This window comes from Pleurodeles waltl, chromosome 5 (assembly GCF_031143425.1).
Source record: "Pleurodeles waltl isolate 20211129_DDA chromosome 5, aPleWal1.hap1.20221129, whole genome shotgun sequence".
In the NCBI taxonomy this organism is placed as follows: Eukaryota; Metazoa; Chordata; class Amphibia; order Caudata; family Salamandridae; genus Pleurodeles; species Pleurodeles waltl.
Window position 1 is genome coordinate 1,197,906,863 of NC_090444.1, and position 16,451 is coordinate 1,197,923,313.

Here is a 16,451-nt window from a genome sequence, read left to right on the forward strand (position 1 = left end):
CGCTGTGCACAGCCTTAGGTCATTTCTAACCAAGCAAAAACACCAAAAGCTTCTGAGACTGTAGCCAATGTCCTGAGAGGTTTCAAACGTATAATGCAGATCGGCTGTGCAGAACCTTCAAACATGAGCTGACCAGTCTACTGTTTGCTGAGGTTTCCAGCTCATTTGTTGTTGCACTGTGTGCAGCAGACCGTGTGAAGGGAATCGATATTGCCTGATGTACAGTGGCACCGTATGAGTTGGAAGATCTGCAACAGAGCCACAGGTGCAAACCAGACGTAGCTTCATGGACCTTTGTTGAAGAGCCACTCTAGCATCACTGGAGCTGGGCTGTCAAGTTAGTAATGTCTCAGTCAATGAGGCACAGGACATAGCAGACCAATTACGTGCATGCTACTGGCAAACATCTGCATGCATCTATCTGAGTCTGTCTGCAAAAAACTTTGTAAACAGACTCACATTACATTGAGAGATGAAAGATGGTGCAAGGTTCTTGAGCAATCGCTTTATGCACTCAGGGCATGGGTTTAAAACATTGTACACAACCATGCGAAATTAAGCATGAAAAAGTACTATCTTTGATGGCATTTGATAAACTCAATTCACAAATTCACGATCTGCAGATATATACAAGTACCACTGGGACTGATCACTGTGTAAACTCCTCATCAGGTGGTGGATTTTCCACTGTCAAATGTGTTGAAGGACCTGGGTAAATAGATGCTTTTTTGGGAGTAATAATTGCAAATCTAGTAAACACTCACAACATTGCAACAGTTTTGATATTCACAAGCATTTGCTCTGCTTTTCTCACCATAGTTGTGATAGTAAACAAAGACCTTAAAATGAAAGCAGAAGTGGTCAGGTAAGATGTGAAATGCACTGAGCACTACCATTTTTGTGTGGTTGAAGGAAAGGGATTGCATTTGCACTTTTTCTCTAAACGTAGGACTGCATGTAGGCTTTGCAAACCATTCACAGTTATTCGATTAGGGCTGTAGGCCTGTGTTTGCAGATACTGAGCATTTTCCCATAAGCCAAAAAGCACATCAACAGTATACATCTATGACTGACTACATTTCCACTTTGGTTTTGAATTAATTCAACAAAAAGATGTAGGAAGAGTCACACTAGGTTCCCTTTCACATTACACAGCATGGCAACACAACTGGGTGGGTAAAAATAAATATGGATCCAGTGACAGACAGGACACTGGTACTACAGCAGATGCTCATGCATTGCAAAACATAAGAAACAGACATAATTGTGTACCGAGCACTGTCATGGGAGCCGCCACAGGGCTACTGAGTAGCCAGGTCTTGCATTCTTCACATGGACAACTGTTGGTGGAGGGGTCACTTAAAGAACTATTTGCATTGGAAGTCACTTTCCTTAAAGCATGAAGCCTACTGATGTGTGCCAACACAGGGAGAAAGGACAGGAAAGAAACGTATGCCTTAAATACTGTGCATTCCTGCCCTTTTCCATCTGACACACTGCAATGCAGCAAGATGGCTTGCTGCAATGCACTGTGCCACTTTGCAATAAAAATGGCCTCTAATGTCATGTGCACATAGTGGGAACAACTTACTGCAATATGTAGACAGTGAGTTTCCATTGTGTCATTGCCTCAATAATCCTGCAATGGTAGTGGCAACACAAGTAATATTGTGTCATCTTACACTGTTTGAATGGGCAGAACCACTTCATCTGCTTAATCTGGTTAACCTATCAAAACAAAAATCATGTTGTACACAAGTCAAGTCAATATGAGTTCAAAGGGTACCCACTTGCTAAGTGTGAGATGAGTGTTTGTTCAATGGTGTACCTAGTATCGGCAACAGTTAGAGTTACAATAAATTAATGGTGTGTGAATAAATGTTGTATTCAAAAGTAAATGTGTCACACATAGTAGTAGACATGTATGTTGACCAAATGTTCTGCTAGAACATTGGAAGAAGTAGATGTAAATGCCATTTGTGTCATGCAATTTATGTATAGGCCCAAATCCTGTGTAAATGTAAATTTCTTGTACCAATGTGATACCAACATTATAAAGCACACATGTCTCTGCCATATTTAAAATCTAGGTGCAAACATACACATAGGTATCAAGCCACATTGTCAAATTTAACCTATGTGATAGATCACCAGTTTTGTGATGCAAGTTGGCTACATTTTCTGCATCTGAGTACATCAATGTAAAACTCACAAACCCAAACAATATTCTGTCAAAAATGTCATAGCCCAGTAACAAACACAGAAAAAAATGCAACCAGGGCAAGGTATCACAGTGTACTTAGGATCCCAATCTAAACATTCTCTAGCCACACCAATTATGGCAGAATCTAGGCATATAAGTACAGAATCACCTACAAGTCAAAATCAAATACATACATGTGAAAACCTAAGGTCTTGTGTCCAGGTCTGTAGTAGGAAGTTGCTTGTATAAAATCAGTTTGTCCCACATAAAAATGGCCCATATTTCCATACATCTGTGTCAATCTAAGTACAGCATTACACCTTGTCTGACAAAACGCATTAGCAGTAGGCTGACCACAAAATATATAACTATCCAGGTCACATGTTGGAAATGCACTACATGTACATAGCAAATAGCCATGCTAAATTAAGAGGATACATCAAAGACTGTGTCAATTTCATGTAGGCAAGTAATAATATCAGAGGTATTAAAAGGACATATGTTATGTATCAGTGTCAAAAAGGCTGGCAAAGTCTCAACTTACCTAGGGCTGAATATATGCCAGAAATTCAGATCATAAGTATGTTACTTTGCACATCAAGTGAGTGCACACAACATAGAGATGTCAAGAACATTTCAAAATACAGATCATAGTAGACTATTGGCTGAACTTGAAAATCAGCATATAGAAGTGTCCAAAGTATCAGGACATGGTCAACATTTGCAATGACACATAGAACTGGAAGAGACATGCGTAAACTAATGATTAACAGTATCTAACACATATTGTTCTTTATTGTAAGAAACATGTATGACTTTGCCAGTATACATAACACAAATGGACAGGTATGTCTCAGTAACAATGTGCATGATCATTATTACTTTCAGCTGACCAGGGATATTGTTTGCAGACATGGGTCACGACCCTAATCATCCAACCCCAGACGGAGCCTGAAAAGGAGGAATATTGTGAAAGAATTTTTGGAGTTCTGAAGTCCAGGTTTAAATGCCTGGACATGTCAGGGGGAGACTGGTGTACTCCCTCCCAATGGTCTGCAAAATCATCCTTGTCTGTGCCATCTTGCACAATATCTGCATCAAAAATAATGTTCAATGGGACTCTGAACCAGAACCTACAAAGCAAAAGAAGGAGCACAATGAAAATGAACAAGTGATTCACCACACTTTGGCTGGCCATCGGTGACACAACCAGATTGTGGCAATTTTTTTCTCTTAAACATATAAAATGATGTGAAAAAATCTGAAATGTAGTTAACTATTCTACATATGAATATATGTTGGAACTCATTCATTGTGTTATTTGTATGTCAAAGTCAAAGTGGAAATCTATTCACTCACAACTCCTCATCTAGAGGTAGACCTCAACTTTTAACAATCATGTTGTTTGAGCTGCTGGGGAACATGGGGCAATACCACAAAATAAAAAACAACCAGCGCAGCAATGCAATGTGTTGCTGTGTACTGTATGAAAGAGACATACCAGGATTGCCACATATCTACATAAAATTTTTCCATCCCTGTCCTCACGCACATTATGAGTGGAGTGCAGCACAGCCAGCAGTCTTGCTGTGTTTTGCAGCAGCAAATTGTGTTTCATATGGCACTCAGTAATAGATGGAACACTAATATCCTAAAACCGCTCTACCTGAGGCAAGCAAGTCATTGTAGAGGTTTTCTCCATTGGACAAGCATGCAAACTGTCATCAATTTACAGCATCAATTTTTGTGGCAGATACAATCACCGACTATGAGTGACAGTCGTCATGTACAAAGGTCTAGTGCCAGGTGTCGATGTTAAAATGAGATTTGTAATGAAGATATACATGTATCTGTGGGTTCCTCAAAACAATACATGTGACTCATTTTCTAGGCAGATTGCCGAACATCTGGCCACAGTTGACAAAATGCAAATTTTTTATGCTTAGCACAGCAATTTGATGAGGCTCAAAGGCCTGTAACACAACCCTATGAACAGGTGACCTTACTGTGTATGGCGTTACCTATAGAAGTAAGACAATGGATATGTTTTTTCAACCATCACATCCACTCAAGAATAATGAAATTGTAGAAGTGTGAAGTGTCCATTTCAAAAGTTAATCACAAATGTATGAGTACAAGCAAAATTCTAATTGAACATGGTACAATGTTTGGTATGAAATTACTTCTGCATGGTAAGGGTCCTGTACCCCTGCCCTGAGTGTCCCACTGCATAGTTGTGGGACTCACTACATCTTGTATCATCCCAAAGGGGAACATGGAATATGAGTATGTGCCATTACATAGAACTGTGTCATGGATTGCAGTCTTCTTGGACCAGGAGGGCAGCACAAAGACCTGCCCTCATAATGGATGTACGGCACCTGCTTTTGCCAGGAGGAAGACTGAGCCAAAGTGGGGTTGGCAGCATACTGTGTACTGAACAGTAGTACTGAACATGACCATGTGACCCTGGTTCACTGCAGTGAGGCCTACTGGCTCACTCACCTCTTTAAAGGTTTTGTTGCTGTGTGTTACACTCCTTCCTGCCCAACATCATGTTGATTTTTTTTTCACAGTTGTTTATTTGTTTTCAGTATTATGAAAGACAGTACAATATATTATTCCGTTGATCAAATTGTCTTTCTTACAGACAGTATCAATGTGCATATAATTGGAGATTGTTTAGTCGGAGGTTCCCCAGAAAGTGTCCTTGTACAGAAGCTTACAAACATTTGTTATATGTATCAACAAAACCTTAAAACAAAAAACAGAACAATGCTTCCATGGGATTAGATATGGTGTGGGGGGATGGAGTGAGTGTTGGCTACAATGCAGTGCTAAGTATCTTAGTACATGGGTATAAAATGTAGGCATTTATTAAAGGCATCTTAATGTGTACACACATGAGGCACAGTAATACACATATCGATGTAGAACTCACATCTCAGGGCATGTGTAAATCGTTTTTGGCCTCCACGTTAAGTACCAGGGGATCCCAGAATTCCACCCCCGTGTGGATAGTACCACAAGCTCGAAGCCAGCGGAGATGGTGGGCTTCTGTTTTGGCCCAAGTTAACAGGTGCTTTAACCATTGGGATATTACTGGGGGAGTCGAAGATTTCCATGCCATAGCAATCCTACGTTTAAATAATACAAAGGCTAAATCAATGAACCTGTGAAGGTATTTATCCCCTCTTTTTATGGGGCAAATGCCCAGTAGGTAAGATTTAGGTGTCACGTTTAGGGTATGGTTGGTTAGGCCCGCTACCATCGCTGTAATCTTGTGCCCGGTCGTTTGTAACACAGGGCATTCCCACACCATATGGTAAAAACCCACCAAGGGCAAAGTACAGTGTGGGCAACCCGGGCTATGTGTGGGGTACATGCAGTGGATGCGAGGGGGGTCCAGATATGCGTGGTGTATGTAATTGAGTTGTATGAATCTGAACCTAGCATTTCGGGATATTCCCTTTACCGACTGCAACGCCTTGCTCCATTCCGCTTCGGTTAATGGTTGCGGCAACGCCGCATTCCACCTTTCATGTGCAGTCTGTAGGAGGTTGACTTTGGGTACATGTAATGCAGCATACAGGGTGGTAATAATGCGCTGAGTGCTCCTGGTCGACAAGATGGAATGTAATGTGTGAGATGTAGGAGGTTCTGTATCCACTGCACCCCAGAGGCCACGCATGACCTGTAATATAACATAATAAGTAAGAAATTGTCCAGGTGCAATATCGTGTCCTGTGATAATGTCCTGAAATTACCAAAGTGTGCCTTCTGAAAATAAATGTCACAGCCAGATAACCCCTTTATCAGTCGATTGGATGTGATCATGAGCTTGTGTTTTCTGTATTATCCCGGGTATCTCCCAGACGGGAATCTCCGGTGAATAAGGAATGTGGGGGCCCCTAAAATGTATGAAGCAGTGCCAGCATGAATGTGCTACCTTCATTAGTTGGGTCATAGTGTTGCGAGGGCCACTATTGTCTGTAGCCAAGTGTATATTGCAACAGTCCCTAGACAGGCTTGTATAACGCGTGCTTCCGGGTGTAGTTGTGAGAATAACCAGGATATCAGCCATTGTAGCTGTGCCGCTGCATAATAAAGCTCGAAGTTTGGGGCCCCCAATCCACCCTCCGCCAATAGCCTTTGGAGTTTAGGCAGGGCTACTCTGCGGCGTCCATCCCCCAAATCAAATCTAGAAGCAAGCCATCAAGCGTCTTGAAGAAGGCACGAGGTATCGCTATAGGTAATGCTGAGACTAAATACAGCAGCCTGGGTAGGAGTAACATCTTGGAGATCGCCACATGGCCAATCGGCAATAGGGGTAGTGATTGCCAGAAAGTGAGGGAAGTACAGATATTTGCAACCGCCTTGTGTAAGTTACCTTCAAGGAGGTCATGTGTCGCATGATAAACATGAACTCCTAAGTACTTGAAGGTATCGTAAGGCTACTGCAAGAGGGAGTTAGCCAGAGTCATTCTATTAGCAGAGGGGGCAGGGGGCCAGTGGGAACACACAAGACTTAGACCAGTTAACCCGGAGACCCGAGATCTCCCCAAAGGTTGCCAGTAGTTGTTCAAGCTCAGGGAGTGCAGTACTTACGTCGCTAAGGTAGATGAGAGCATCATCAGCATAGAGAGAGACGACATGGAACCACCGGGAGTCCTGTATAGCCCAGATCTCAGCCCGTTCACGTAAATAGCAGGCCAAGAGTTCTATGGCCAAGGCAAAGAGGAGTGGTGAAAGTGGACAACCTTGACGTGTCCCCCTTTGTATGCCAAAGAAATTAGATATCAATCTGACCCACCTTCACCCTGGCCAGTGGTTCCCTGTACAACGTGCTAACCCATCTGAGAAGACGCAGTCCGAATCCCATGCATTCAAGACATGCAAGGAGAAAATCCCATCCCAGAGTATCAAAGGCTTTTTCAATGACTAAGGAAACTGCCACTTGGTGAGGATCCCCAGGTGGGGTATTGTGGATGGTTTGTAAAAGGCGCTGTATATTGAGAAAAGTAGTGTGGCCCGGCATGAAGCCTGATGGGTCATGGTGAACTAATGTTTGCATTGTAGGGAGTAATCGGTTAGCTAGTACCTTCCCTACTATCTTGCACTCCAAATTTAGCAAGGACAGGGGATGATATGACCTAACGTCTAGTGGATCACGCCCCGGTTTCGGTAGCACCACCATCAGGGCTTCGGGTAAGGATTGTGGTAAGAGTCCCTGTTCAAATGCCTCCTGATAAACCTCCAATAAACGTGGTGTGGTAGCAGTAGAGTAAGTAGCATAATATTCGATTGGTAAGCCATCTGCACATGGCATTATTATTACGAGCAATTTGCGATATGGCTTCTTTGATCTCCTCAATCTGAATGGGCTCCTCCATAGCATTGCATTGGGCGGTAGTGAGACTAGGGAGACATACCCCTCTCAGAAAATCCTGCACAGAGCTAATATTCGGGGTGGCCTGCTTCTCATCGAGCTGTCAATAGTAATCGCGAAAGGCATCATTAATAGCTAGTTGTGATGTACCTATTGTGCCATCAACCATTCTAATCGACCAAGCCGGTGTACTGTGGTGTTCCCCTCGGAGAAGCCAGGCAAGTAACCTGCTTGAGCGGTCTCCTTGTGCATTCTGTAGAGCCATCCGTGTGCGGAGATCATGATAGCTCAAGGCAGATTCCGCCTAGCCACAACGGATACGGTACTGTCGGAGCTGTGTTGGTGACACTGTGCACCCTGCAGCTTGTACTTCTGCCTGACGTAGATCTCGTTCTACCTCAGAGAGATCCCATAGCAATTGCCGTTGGACCCCCAGGTGGTTGCCATACAGTGCCCTTGAATCACCACCTTATGGGTCTCCCACTCTATTGCTCGAGAGGAGGCTGAACAAGCATTCGTTTTGAAGAATCGTCGGATGGACTGCGATAGTGCATCATGAAACGGAGGATCTGATAGAGCCTCCACTTGGAGGCGCCAATTGGGAGTGGTGGGTCATGGTAATCCCCGGGACAGTACCGCCGTCAATGGGATATGGTCCGAATTTGTTCGTGCTAGGTATTCCGAGTGATCTAGGAGAGGCCCAGTGTGAATGGTACTAAAAAGGATGTCAATCTGAGTATGCAGGTCATGAACGGGGAGTAAAATGAGTACTCGCGATCTTGCGGGTGACCCAGGCACCATATATCACTAAGCCCCATCTGAGTGCCCCAGCTCTTGAAGTGGTGAGTGATGCGGTTGCAGCAAAAGGTAATGGGGGGTAGGAACGGTCAAAATGCAAATCCAAGGTGCAATTAAAATCTCCACCCCATATTCCCGGAGTTAACTGGTCTCGAAAAAGCACTAGTGTTAGAGAGTATAGGAAGTGTATTTGAGTCATATTAGGGGCATTTATAGCCACTAAATTGATGGGAGTACCATCTAGCCTACCCTCCAGAATGACATACCAGCCTTTTGAATCTATTTTTTGAGTATTTAGGGCAAAGGGGACTCCAGGAGCTGCCCATATGAGAACTCCCCTGGCATAGGTGGATGTAATAGTGCCATATGTTTGTCCTCGCCACCTAGACCATATACGATCCAGTTCCGTGGCCGTAAGATGTGTCTTCTGAAGCATTGCAATATGAGTCTGGTGGAGCTTGAGATATGAGTATACCCTGTGGCACTTGGTGAAGGATGCCATGCCCTGCACATTCCAGGTCAAGATTCTATATTGCGGAGTGTGTGTCAGTGAAGGCGTGTTAGATATCATATCCAATACAGTGAGTGAAAGAAAATATCTTCTGGGCTACCAGTTGTGTTCTGACACTCATAATCCCCCATCTCCTGCAATAGCCATCCCTGATAATCATCCACAGTGTTATTGTCCCACATGCATAGTAGTCTGTACACAACAATACAGTGTAAAACATTGTAAAACAAGTATGTACATCGAAGAACACCCCAACCTTACTAACAATCCCCCCAGGGTCGAAACCACATGGTATACCGCCCAATACACATAATAATACGCAAAATAACATTTGCCATGATAATGTAGTGAACAACCTGTCCAAATATGCATTGCATGGGGGCGTGATTAGCACATGCATTCTGGTGCCCCGCGTTAGGGTCCATGTCTTAGTGTGAAAAGGGTCCTTACAGGAATCAGTGTCAGCATAAAAGCCCTGCCCGTAGTCAAGAGGTACCCTGGAAATGACAGCTGATGGACAGCAGAGCAGAACATATTGACAACACAGAATCAAATAATAGCGTCTACTAATCCAGGAGTGATGTGAGGGTCTTTATTGCTGCAGATCGAGGAGATCTCTGATTCGCCAGTCTCGGATCCCGATGCTCTTATATGGTCTGAACCAAGAGTGGTGAATGAGTTGGTTTGATATTGTGTCACTGCTTCAAATGCCCGAGCTTGCTCTGCCGTTGCTTGATCGCGATCAGGTCGGGATCCTGCTGGTTTCCTGTGATGTCGTTGTGGTTTAGGTGTCACCCAGGTGTCTGTTTCCTCCTCCTCCCCATGTGTCGCAGCTAGGCCTTTGTTGTGCAGCCAGGTCCACACGTCCTCTGGTGTCTGAAAAACGTGTGTTTTTTCATTGTCTATAACTTTAAGCTTTGCTGGGAAGAGAAGGGCATACTTGATCTGCAGTTCGTGTTACCGTAATTTAACCTTTGTGTAAGAACCACATTTGCAATTGCACCTCCATGGTGTAGTCCGGGTAGGCAGAGATCGTGGTGTTGTCAAAGTGCCATGAGACCTTAGTACACAACAGTTGATGGATGAGGTTGCGGTCCTGAAAGTTCAGTAGGCAGGCAATGAGAGGCCTCGGTGGTGCTCCGCTTTGGGAGGGCATCCTGGTATGCAGTGGACCCGTTCTATGGAGAACAAAGGAGGTGTTTTATCCTATAGCACGATGTTCAGAAGCCACTCCTCTAAGAACAGTTTGGCACAGGGAAGCTCTGAGCATTCAGGGAAGCCAATAAAGCGTATGTGATTGCGACACGATCGTCCCTCTGCGTCTTCTGCTCTGCGATGTAAAGCAGATATCTCTTCCTGCATGTTCGTTATTTGTGTTTGCATGGACTGGAGAGTAGGCGATATAGTTTGCGTGACTGATTTGGCTTGGGTAACCCTATCCGCTAACTTACGATGATCTGCTCTCAATAGGTTTACCTCTAGGGTCAATTTTAGTCTCCAGTGAGGTTTTGGTGTCCAGTATCACGTGCAAGATTTTCTCAAATTTCTCAGAGTAGCTATTGGGCGTAGATTTGAGGTGTCGAAAATTATCTGCTTGTGATGGAGGGTCTGATGAAAGGTTGTCCCCTGTTTGCATGGTGTCTCCTGTTGTTTTGGCTGGGCGTGGTTTCCCCATGTCCTTGTAGTGGGAGGAGATGGGCGAGCGACTATGTCCTTGTATTACTAGTTCATCAGTAAGATGACTCTTCACTCCACCTTAGTTATGTTGGCTGATTAGCTCTGCCACAAAGTTTTACCAGGAAATTGGTGATAGTCCACCTGGCTTTGGAGCCCAGGGGTTGGTAGGCCACTCAGATACATCAGGCAAAATACAGCAGATACAGCAGAGACAAAACCATAATGCAGGGTGGCCAATAAGTAAATACGAGGGTGTAACTATTTATCCTGTATGCGTTACCTCAGTTCCTCTGATGTCTCATGTCTCATTTCCAATGAGATTTTCCAAGGGAAGGCAACCACTTCCTACCACCAAAGTCAACAGATTGCAACGGGTGAGCCTGCGGCTGCATTCAGCTCATCTAGCAGTCTTAGTATGTTCCTACACGCGCTAGTAGGTCACCATAGACCTTCTCCATAACCCCAAGAAGGGTCCCAGGTATCTCTCAGGCCGCATCCAATGCTCGTAGCGGTAACACGTAGCAGTCGGCAACAGCGGTACTAGGCACGCCACTCTTAGGAAGTACTAGCAAACTTACTACCTCTGCCAGAGGCGCCGTTCAGGCACATCACGTGGTGCAGCTCGTATCTCCCATAATGCTCTGGCCCGGAGCAGCCGGTGGGTAAGCCCGCTGCATCTCGTCTCCCCTTTCAGCACAGCCGCGGTTCTCGGGACATCCCTCGGGCTCCTGCTGACCTGCGTCGGGTGGGGCTTTAGCTGTGGGGTCAGCAGAGGTCCCTCACTGGCTCCCCCAGGTGCCGCTGATCTTCAGCTCATTCGCGGCACCATTACCGATGCCCACGCAGCCTCTGTGGTTTTGGGCGAGGCAGGCCCTCTAGTGCTATGTGCGGCACGGCTGCAGCCGTCTGAGCACCGTCAGAGTCGGGCTGGGTGTATCTGGTCCACACAGTTCACTCATGGAACCCTTCTGCCATCGATCTCAGGATTTTTGCCGGGCCCAGCGCGGAGCTCTCTAAGGAGCGTCCGATGTGGTCGCCATCTTGGCCACGCCCTGCCCAACATCATGTTGATATTAAGAACTGTGCATGATAAAACCATATGCTGACTGTATGTGCTTGTGAAAGACACATACAACACATATGATCAAATGTGGAACAGTGTGCACGTGGTTAATGTATGTTTGCAGGTAGTGTGTGATTACATTGACACTATCAAGTACAGTCCAAAAGAAGAGTAGAACCAAACAGTGTGTGGTGACTGAGTGAGTGTGCTGCATGTCATAATGGTGGTTCTAGCCTGATACCCGTGGATCAAACAATTGCTCCCCGAAAGTCCTGTGACTGTAAACAAAGGTGTATTGTATGAGGACGGCCACACACTGCAGTGCAGTAAGTCACTCTACAGCACTGCTACGGGTGAAAGCAAAAGGGCAGTAATATGTTATATCTAACAAAATACAATGCAGTCCCGCCTTTTCCCCTAATCCAGCGTGTTTTTGCTGCCTATTGCCAATGCAGGCACCCTTGCACCAAGGTGTAAGTGTACTTGTGTTGCCTGCAGGAATGTATTTGTGAATGAAGGTGTGCCTTCCTGCAAACCAAACTATCCTGTGAGGCATAATCAGCCATGTACATGTGCTGCAGAATGCAGAACACATTGAAAGATGAAGTAACAAGGAGAGTTAAATCTATAAGTCCTTGTTATGAGACTCCGAGGAAAGTTGTTCTTCCTGGTGTGTTTCCAGGTTTACCTGATTATGTAAGTCTGAAATTGCATCCAAGACCATGGAAGTTGCATGCCTAGAGCCATGCAACAGTCATGGAACTGCTCCCTGGTGCTGAGTTAGGCAATGCAGTGATATCTGAAGCAATGCGTCATTCAAGATGAATGACCCCTCACAGGGTTCAGCAAGGTGGGCTTGGGTGGCTAAACAAATGTCATAATAGATTTACACTGGGCTTGTACCATGTTGCTTTCTGTAAGCACCACACACCTTGGTTCATAATATGTACCCCTGAGTGCATAAGAGTCTGCGCCACTAAATTACATATGGGACCTTGGTTAGCTTAATATGTAACACATGGCTGTCTGACAAAAACATGTTGAATATTGGAAATACACCAGATGGAATTTGAAAGTCCAGTAAATCTGCAAGCTGTGTGGCACATACACTGGAGTATGGGGGAGCTATCCTGTCTCAGTGCTTCCCTAGGTGTGTGTTGCATCTGTGACACATCACAAGGAAGGGTTTCTGACACATTGCAGGAATACAGGGATTGGTTAGAATAGGGAACACAATAGATGGGACCATAGGGCCCAGCAGCAATGTTTAAATGTACTGTGGGGGACATCCAGGTATGTACCTGGTGAAGGGTGTGATAAGTGATGTGTGATCATATAGCTCATGATACCTGCGTTGCTGTGATGTCATGCTACCTGCTGTTCCCTTGACTGCGTGATAAGGAACGCACATGCATTCCTTGAATCCAGACTGACTCCACAGGTAATCTGCCAGGAGATCTCTCATGATGTTACAGGCACATGCAAGACTTCCAACCACCCAGATTAACTACCTGGACACTGCCCTCTGTCACACAGACCTGCCAAGTGGTGCCACCCCAGTCCAGGACCAATAGAAGTGGCCCTAAGGTGTGTGAGCTAGCATTGGATAGTCTTCTACAGTAGATTCTTCACATTGGCCCAGTTGCGTGGGTCAGAACCCGTGCATCGCCCTTGTTGCACAGCACATTGTACCAGTTGCGCTGGTGGGAAGCACCAAAGTATAAATATGGAGTTAGTTTTGCACCGAATTACAGGGAGTGCAGAATTATTAGGCAAGTTGTATTTTTGAGGATTAATTTTATTATTGAACAACAACCATGTTCTCAATGAACCCAAAAAACTCATTAATATCAAAACTGAATATTTTTGGAAGTAGTTTTTAGTTTGTTTTTAATTTTAGCTATGTTAGGGGGATATCTGTGTGTGCAGGTGACTATCACTGTGCATAATTATTAGGCAACTTAACAAAAAAAAATATATACCCATTTCAATTATTTATCATTACCAGTGAAACCAATATAACATCTCAACATTCACAAATATACATTTCTGACATTCAAAAACAAAACAAAAACAAATCAGTGACCAATATAGCCACCTATCTTTGCAAGGACACTCAAAAGCCTGCCATCCATGGATTCTGTCAGTGTTTTGATCTGTTCACCATCAACATTGCGTGCAGCAGCAACCACAGCCTCCCAGACACTGTTCAGAGAGGTGTACTGTTTTCCCTCCTTGTAAATCTCACATTTGATGATGGACCACAGGTTCTCAATGGGGTTCAGATCAGGTGAACAAGGAGGCCATGTCATTGGATTTCCTTCTTTTATACCCTTTCTTGCCAGCCACGCTGTGGAGTACTTGGATGATGGAGCATTGTCCTGCATGAAAATCATGTTTTTCTTGAAGGATGCAGACTTCTTCCTGTACCACTGCTTGAAGAAGGTGTCTTCCAGGAACTGGCAGTAGGACTGGGAGTTGAGCTTGACTCCATCCTCAACCCGAAAAGGCCCCACAAGCTCATCTTTGATGATACCAGCCCAAACCAGTACTCCACCTCCACCTTGCTGGCGTCTGAGTCGGACTGGAGCTCTCTGCCCTTTACCAATCCAGCCACGGGCCCATCCATCTGACCCATCAAGACTCACTCTCATTTCATCAGTCCATAAAACCTTAGAAAAATCAGTCTTGAGATATTTCTTGGCCCAGTCTTGACGTTTCAGCTTGTGTGTCTTGTTCAGTGGTGGTCGTCTTTCAGCCTTTCTTACCTTGGCCATGTCTCTGAGTATTGCACACCTTGTGCTTTTGGGCACTCCAGTGATGTTGCAGCTCTGAAATATGGCCAAACTGGTGGCAAGTGGCATCGTGGCAGCTGCACGCTTGACTTTTCTCAGTTCATGGGCAGTTATTTTGCACCTTGGTTTTTCCACACGCTTCTTGCGACCCTGTTGACTATTTTGAATGAAACGCTTGATTGTTCGATGATCACGCTTCAGAAGCTTTGCAATTTTAAGAGTGCTGCATCCCTCTGCAAGATATCTCACTATTTTTTACTTTTCTGAGCCTGTCAAGTCCTTCTTTTGACCCATTTTGCCAAAGGAAAGGAAGTTGCCTAATAATTATGCACACCTGATATAGGGTGTTGATGTCATTAGACCACACCCCTTCTCATTACAGAGATGCACATCACCTAATATGCTTAATTGGTAGTAGGCTTTCGAGCCTATACAGCTTGGAGTAAGACAACATGCATAAAGAGGATGATGTGGTCAAAATACTCATTTGCCTAATAATTCTGCACTCCCTGTAGAGTGAAAAAAATAATAATGCTAATTCGGTGCAAACAGAGTATAAATATGCCCCTCAATACATTAGAGGTAGGGATTACTTTAAGGGGTGTTTCTTTGGGGTTGGGGTTTAGGGCATGTTGGGAAAGGGTATTGTAAAGAATTTCATTGAGGGAGAGTTTGCGGCCCTGCTATGGCTCCTGCAGCATTACCTGCCCAACATCCTGGCATCAGAGGTAGGGTCCACCACGGATACCCCCCAAGGAGAGTAAGGTGCGCTGGGAGAGGGTGCATTGGCATACGTGCAAGGTGTTTGGTGTGGAGCACAATATCTTCCCGGCCAAATATCGCTGGGCTGATGTGGTGGCACGAGAGGCATATCTGGTCAACCACCCTGGATTGGAGATTTGAGGCCCCAAAAGTATGTATGTTTGTACCATCTGCATGTTATGTTGCAATCACATTTAACCAAAAGTGTAAACATGTATTGGGCTGATCATTTAATGTGGCGGTTACACAAATCTAGTGCTATGCCACCCATTTACTATACCATGTCCCAGGGTCCTGCATAATGGGTTGTGGGTGGTTGTTTAAATTGAACATGCATGTATTTGGAAAAAATCCCTGATTTCACATATATGCTTGAGCAGGGTATGATCCAAACATTTTTAAAACCTGCACAGGTGATGGGTATGGAGCAATTTATTGTTCTGTCTTCTACAATGTTAACCGCTCTGTAGGGCATAGTTAAGAGAAGTGGCGCTGCATCCACTGCAGCACCACTTTTCTTGAGCCCCTTAGTGCCCCACTAATGCCACCATGTGTGCACCATATTTAAGATACGGTGAACCATGGTGGTAGTTAGGGAACTGGCATCAAACTTTTTTACGCTAGTTTGGTGCTTTGCAGGATTAGCGTAAAAAATGTTGATGCTAATCCTGCAAAGCATATTGAGGCCCATTCCAAATAATGGTGTGCCCCATTTTTTGCAGCATTTTTAACACCTGCACAGAGCAGGCTTTAAAAGAAGGTCACACCATTATTTATAATGGGCCTCAAAGTGCTTTGCAGGATTAGCATCAAAGTTTATGATGCTTATCCTGCAAAGCGGCAAAATAGCATCAAACATTTTGACGCTAGTTCCCTAACTACCGCCATGGTGCACTGTATCTTAAATATAGCGCACACATGATGGCGTTAGGGGGCACTAAGGGGCGCATGAAAAGTAGTGCTGCATTGGATGCAGTGCCACTTTCTTAAATCTGCCCTATTATGCCTGGCGCAGGCATAATGTGGTGCAAAGAGTTACAAAGTGGCGCAATGCATGCATTGCACCACTTTGTAAATCTGGGATGACGATTATTAAAGCCTAAAGCCAAATTTGCGTCACAAAAATGATGCTAATGTGGCACTAGAGCTTCTTAAATCTGGGCCTATGTGTGCTGCATTGTTCAAAACATGTAGGCAAATAAATACATTTTCAGGCAATTGTATTTGTTCAGGTAGGTGGCCATTTCAGGACA